Source organism: Microtus ochrogaster, chromosome 16, assembly GCF_000317375.1.
Source record: "Microtus ochrogaster isolate Prairie Vole_2 chromosome 16, MicOch1.0, whole genome shotgun sequence".
Lineage (NCBI taxonomy): Eukaryota > Metazoa > Chordata > Mammalia > Rodentia > Cricetidae > Microtus > Microtus ochrogaster.
The window spans coordinates 60,787,858-60,794,479 of record NC_022018.1 but is presented as its reverse complement, the minus strand read 5'-3'; positions in this window follow the sequence as shown (position 1 = coordinate 60,794,479).

The following is a 6,622-nucleotide window of genomic DNA, read 5'->3' as shown; positions in this document are numbered from 1 at the left end:
CCCCAACACAAATGGAGGGGAGTCCCTCTCATTTACCCCCCAACACAAATGGAGGGGAGTCCCTCTCATTTACCCCCCAACACAAATGGAGGGGAATGACCTGTGGAGACACAGATGAGGCTCGGGGTCCCTCCAACAGAGTGGCAGTTCATCTCCACCAGCTTCCAAGCCAGCCTCTGCCCCAGGGGAGGGGCCGGCTCCCTGCTCCTTCGGTTCCTTCCCATTAGCTTCTGGAGCCAGGCCACACAATTCCTTCAGCTCTCTCTTCGTCGCTTCCTCGCCGATTCGCCGATGGTGGATGGGGTGCCTTGTCTCCCTCCTTGCAGACCGGTAGGACAGGCAGATTTCATTCTTTTCTCAAAGCAGGACTTTCCTGCCTCTGCTTACTTAATGGGATTTTTTGAATGTGGGCACACTGACACGTACACAGACATACTCAATCACATATCCGCACAGGCTCGCATACACACACACACACACACACACACACACACACGATGCTCTCACACAGACACACATACACTTATATACCTATATAGACAGATACACACAAGCACACACTCACACTCAGATGAATACACTTTACATTCTCCTTCTTATGCACACGCTCATCTCTCACACAGCCACAGACACACTCGTTCACACACAGCCATAAATGCATACACACCTTCACACTCATTCACACACAGCCATAGACATCACCACGCTCAAGCACACACTTGCACACACTCACACATCCTGCACCATCCACCAAGGAGACAGAACTTCCCGTGCACCAAGATCCATCGATAGATAAGAGATCCAAGTCCTGCGTGGACGTTTCTGGAGATGACAGAAAACGTCTCTTTAGTAGTGAGGGGATGGGCTTAGCATGGAGGCATTGTGAGCCCAGTCGCAGAGCTGACATGGCTTCATTGAATCCAGAGGCAGCCCGATAGTGCAGGCTTTAGGGAAATGCCCCACCATGAAGACAGGGCCACCCATGGAATGCTGGCTTCTTGTTAATCCTAAGCTTATTTATAGTGTGAGTTCTGGGAAACAAATGCTCCAGCCATGCCCATGAGAACATTCTAGTGCGCGAGCTCTGCCTGGTTTGGGAACCCTCGAGTGTACCTACGAGAAGCTATACCTAGAGCATGGCACTCAGATGGCCGAGTCCTCCACGGGAGAAGTTCTGAGTCAGGATGCCAGGAAAGGGGCAGCCTGGCCTCTCATGAATTTTCTCCTGTCCTCTGCATGGGCTGGAGGAAATCTGGGCTGAGTAGGGACAGCGTGGGTGAGGGGAGGCAGTGCCAGCTCTTCTTTCTCAAGAGCCACACGCGTTGTCATGTAAAATGATGAAAATATTTTGTTTTCCATATAGCTTGGGGGCTTGCCAGCCTGGCAGAGGTGATGCAGACACGAGAGCACGCGGGCTGCCTTGGAATTTGAGCAGACTGGCTAAGAACAGAGCCCTCAAGACCAGGCAAGCTGCTCCCATTCAGGTGAGTCAGCACTCGCCTTTTTTTTTTTTTTTAATTGGGCCTAATCAGGGCTTCAGTTTTCTCTCTTATAAATATAAGGGAGGTTTTTTTTTTTTTAAAAAAAAAAAACACATTTCTCTGTCTGACATGAATGTGCTAAATCCCTATCACGATATCCTTAAACTGCTAGTCAGTTCTGTAGCTAACAAGGTCAGCAGGAAGCATGTTTTACACACACACACACACACACACACACATGACCCTTCTGGCATACTGACTCTGCCTCCTTAAAAGACTCCTGAGCCCAGCTGCCCTCCTGAATTCCTCCTTCCTTCCTCTTTCTTCCCATGTAACATGGCACAGGTTCACGCTCCCATGGAAGCCTGCTATAGCCGTCTGAGAAGAGCATCAGAAAACCCTCCTGTATTGCTCCTCTGTGACAGAGAAACAAACCCAGCAGATTAAACTAGACAACAAACTGTTCTGTCTTCCCTTTCAGCTCTGGAGACCAGAACTTGGATATGACAGCCTTGGAAGGCCATGCTCCCCATGCAGGTCCTCAGAGGGGTTTGTCTATGTTTCCTCGGCTTGAGGCAGCACCACCACAGTCTCTGTCTGTCTTCAACCCCCTCTCGTGTATGTCTCAACTGTCTTCTTCTTATGAAGACAGCTGCCATTGGACTTAGGGCCGCCAGAGACTCCTTTCTCAATATTCTTAACTGATTGCAGCTATGGGTGACCCTTTTTCCAATAAAGTAACAAGAGTCTACACATCCACAGAGCAAAGAGATTGGACACAAATCTTTCCAGAAGCCACCATCCTCCCAGTCACTACCACAGTGCACAGAACAAAGGCAACCAGCTATAATATACAATAATAATAAACATAACACACCACCCCTATATAATAATATACAATATAAACATAACACACCACCCTGTATAATATACAATAATAATATACAATATGGACATAACACACCACCCCTATATAATAATAATATACAATATAAACATATAACACCACCCCTATATAATATACAATAATAATATACAACATGGACATAACAACCACCCCTATATAATAATATATAATGTAAACATAGCACACCTCCCCTATATAATATACAATAATATACGGTATGGATATAACACACCACCCCTAGTCTAGACTTAATATGTAGGCCCCTCAACTCCATAGATTAGAATAATTCTCCATCCGAATTACAGATTTATTCTGTGCCTGTTACTCTAGGTGAGGAGATGATGGATATAAAGCAAGAATGTCCTCTGCACCATTCCAAACCAGTCATGCTATCACCATTGCTGCTTCAAGGTAGCCAGGATAAATGTTTTCATTGCATCCCCTGACCCCTACTTGCAGACACAGGAGTCCACCTGTTTCTATGCACACATAACACATACCCACAACTGTATGCACACACATGCACACACGATGTTTTCAAGTTTACACAGATGAAAACACATTTGTGCATTTTCACACCTACATCAAGTCTTTTGCTCTTTTCTTTCAAACTGTTTTTGCTCATTTAGAATACACCATGCCTTGAAGGCATGAAACTAGGAGAAGATATCATGGAGGGAGGTTCCCTGTCGTCAGCATGGGAAACCATTCTGTTGTTTTTGCTTTGCTTTTTTGGGGGGGGGGGAATATAACTTCAAAAGCCCAGGGAAGAAAAGCCAAGACAGGAAAATGGCAGCTTATCAGACTAAGAAAGGAAATGGTTGGTGGGCAGAAAAGACCTCCCTGAAGAGAGAGTAAAAACACGAACTACCCATCTCATAAGGACTCAAAGCCAAAATGCAAGAACTCATCTTAGATTTGATTTGATCTCAGCCTGTACACAGATGTGACTCACACAGCTCTGTAGCAGGAAAACAAGGGAAACACCAAAAGAAACATTTTTCAAAGGAAGACAGGTGGGCACATAAGCATATTCCAATCCCATTAATCCTCAGGGGAGCGGAATTAAAGCCACGGTGATGGGGCTGGGGGATGGCTCCCTTGGTGAAGTGTCTATTGCTCAAGCACGAGAACCAGCACCTGCACCCAACAAAAAACTGACTCAGGGGCTGCCCAGATGCCTCGGTGGTTAAGCCTCGGTGGTGAAGAGCACTGGCTGCTCTTCCAGAGGACCAGGGTTCAGTTCCCATCACCTGTATGGCAGCTCACCACCATCCGTAAGTCCAGTTCCCATGCCCTCTTCTGGCTTCTAAGGGCTCTGTACACAGGCGGTGCATAGACATGCGTGCAGGCAAAATACTCAAACACATACAATAAATTAATGAATTTTAAAAAAAGATAATCTGGACCCATCGGTCACAGCTACTAGCAATCCCTGCACTGGGGATGTGGACACAGGAGGATTCCTCCAGCTCGCTGGCCATCCAGTCTAACCAAATCAGCAAGCTCCAGGTTCAGAGAGAACTTGTTTCAATAATATTATAATAATAATAATAATAATAATAATAATAATAATAAATGCAGAGAGAGATTGACAAAGAGCACAGATAACAGCCCCCAGGCCCCACGTGTGTATGGATGCACCCATGAGAAACAGATGCTGAGGTGGAGGGGGTCTCTCCAGTGGAACTGCCTGTACCATGGGTCGTCGTCCAGGGATGCCCCTTCCCAAGTCCTCTCGCCTCAGGGATGTAGCTGTGCCTGAGTGATGTGTGCTCCTCTCATTCACACCCCCGGGGGCTGGGCTCAGGCACAGAGACCACAGGCAGCCAGTGGACAGCAGAGAGGGTGTGGGACCAAGGGACCATGTCATTGTAGCCCCGTTTGCCCGTCTGGTTCCTTTGATGTCCCTCATTGAGCAATGACATTAGTCCCAGGGTCTGGGAAGGAAGGGCAGTGTTTAGACTCTGTTGTTGCCTAGCTCCACACTGTAGGGGGCACTTGTAGTGAAACAGAAGGTCTTGGTACTTCCCTACAAGGCTGCCCTGGGGAAATTTCCACAGCAAGGCCAACACCACACAGGTGGGCCTCATGTCAGGTGTGATCACCGCCCTGCCACCCCAACCTGGTGCTCATGATCAGCCTGTTGATGAGAACAGAGGCCAAGCCAGCTCCTTCACTGGTTTCCGGTGTCCCTTCTCCCTCAGCAGCCCGGGTTCAATCCACAGGCCTTCTCTGTGCCCTGCAGACAACTGCCTCCCATCCATGCTCGGGAATAAACAGAGGCTTTGTGTAGAACTGAGCAGAGAATGCAGCTAACGATGACACTGAATCTACCATCCCCCTGTCTCTGACTCCAGGGTTCGGCATCACAGGCAAATCCCACCATGCCCAGGTTATGTGGCACCGAGGATCAAACTCCAGACCTTGGGACACCGTGCTGCCTGAGTCGCATCCTTGGCCTGACATTCTGAATCTCCAAAGAGCTCTGAGATGTCCCCACTTCAAGCATTGAGACCTTAAGGCACAGGGGTAACCCAGAAGCCTCTTTGTCTACTGTTGGGGTGTCCTTCATCGAACCCCTCCACCCCCACTTGACTTTTGCTGACAGTGGCCTAGAGAAAGACGCTGGAACAGGCTGTAAGATGGCACAATGCACCTGTCCGTCCTCAGCTCCAGGAGACCTAGAAGTTCAGTCTGACACAGAAGGAGTTAAGGAACCAGAAACACCAAGAGCGCATCCCTTTTCATGGCTTTTATCAAATCTAGTTTAATGATCACTTATTTTCTCCAAATAATCTCACAGAGCATCTTCCTGTGCAATTGAACCAGATAGGGAGCATTTGCTCTCATCTGATGGCCTAGCTCAAGAATTGATTGTGAGATTATTTAGAATTGCCATCTTGTGATCCATTCCCCAAAGAGAAAAAAAAAAAACAGAAAAGAAAATCACTAAGCAGTCCCTGTGTAAATTCTTTCTGGACTTTCTCCTTTGGTTCTTGGAAACCTCCATCAAGCTGGATTGAACTTTTGAAAACAGAAGCAGCGTTCTCAGCGTAGAACGCTCACAGCCGGGCAGGAGACCGGGGAAACCAGCTCCATTTAGCATATTTTACTGTGCTCCCGAGAAAGGGCCCCCCATAATTAAGCATTCTGGCAGTTTCTAGGCGGGGGATCGTGCATCACAGTTATTTCTTAAGAGTCATTTCTGAAATCAGTCGTCAGGAGTATAGGCAAATGGCAGATGTTCTGTCTCAGGACATGTGGCCAAAGGTTTGGGCGTGTTTACTGGCACCTGGTGCCCGTGGGTGGCAATGACTGCCAGAGGTTTCTTAAGGAATACATGATGAGGCTCAGCACATCCCATGGGGCTCTTAGCTGGTTCCTCTGCCGCGGGTCTCTTCTGCTTCTTGTCGGTCCAGTTTCTGACTGATACTGCTTGCCTGACTGCTACACACACATCTCTTCAGGCTGCAGAGAGAACAAACTTGCCTTTGCTCCAAAAATAATCACCGCAGACGTGTCGCTCCTGACTACACTCTGAGCCCTGGGGACCAGGAGCAGATAGATGTCTTAAAGAGAATGGGGCAGGCTGGGATCCTGCGCTCTCTGGCACCTGGGAGGTTCCATCCGTGGAGCGCTGCTTGGGGAAGCTGTTCTTGGGTTACTAATTCCCTGCCAGGGGCAAAAGAAACCCAGATAGCTGCCAAGAACCAGCTTGAGCTTGTATTGCTGACACTTGTAGGTCTTGCTTTAACTTGTAGATGGAAGGAACGTACGGTGAGGTGAGCAGCGATGGACAGAAGGCGGACTCTCGGCACCAGGAAAGGCTGCCCTGTGTGGAAACAGCCATTTCAAAGAGCAGGGTGGGAAGCGGGTTGGACTTCTGCAGCGGGCTGGGCTTTCTATCTTAAAGCCTTTCCAAGGGCCACACGGACCCCCTTCCACAGTTGCTAGCTTTGGGGTCTAAGACTTGGCTGTCTTCGAGTCTGTGGGAATGGAAAATAAAGATGGCTGCCAGAGTCATACCATGGGAAACGAGTCAACGCTGGTCATGCGCATCACAAACGGCTAGAGGAACCTAAACTGGAGGCAGAGGAACCTTTCCATTTGGGGGATAGATTTCAGTGCGGATCAAGAGCAATCTGCTGGCTGATCGATGTGACCACGGCATCCTCAGCTCCGAGACAGCCTCCACAGTACCAGTCCTGCGCCGGGCATGCGACTGGTCAAT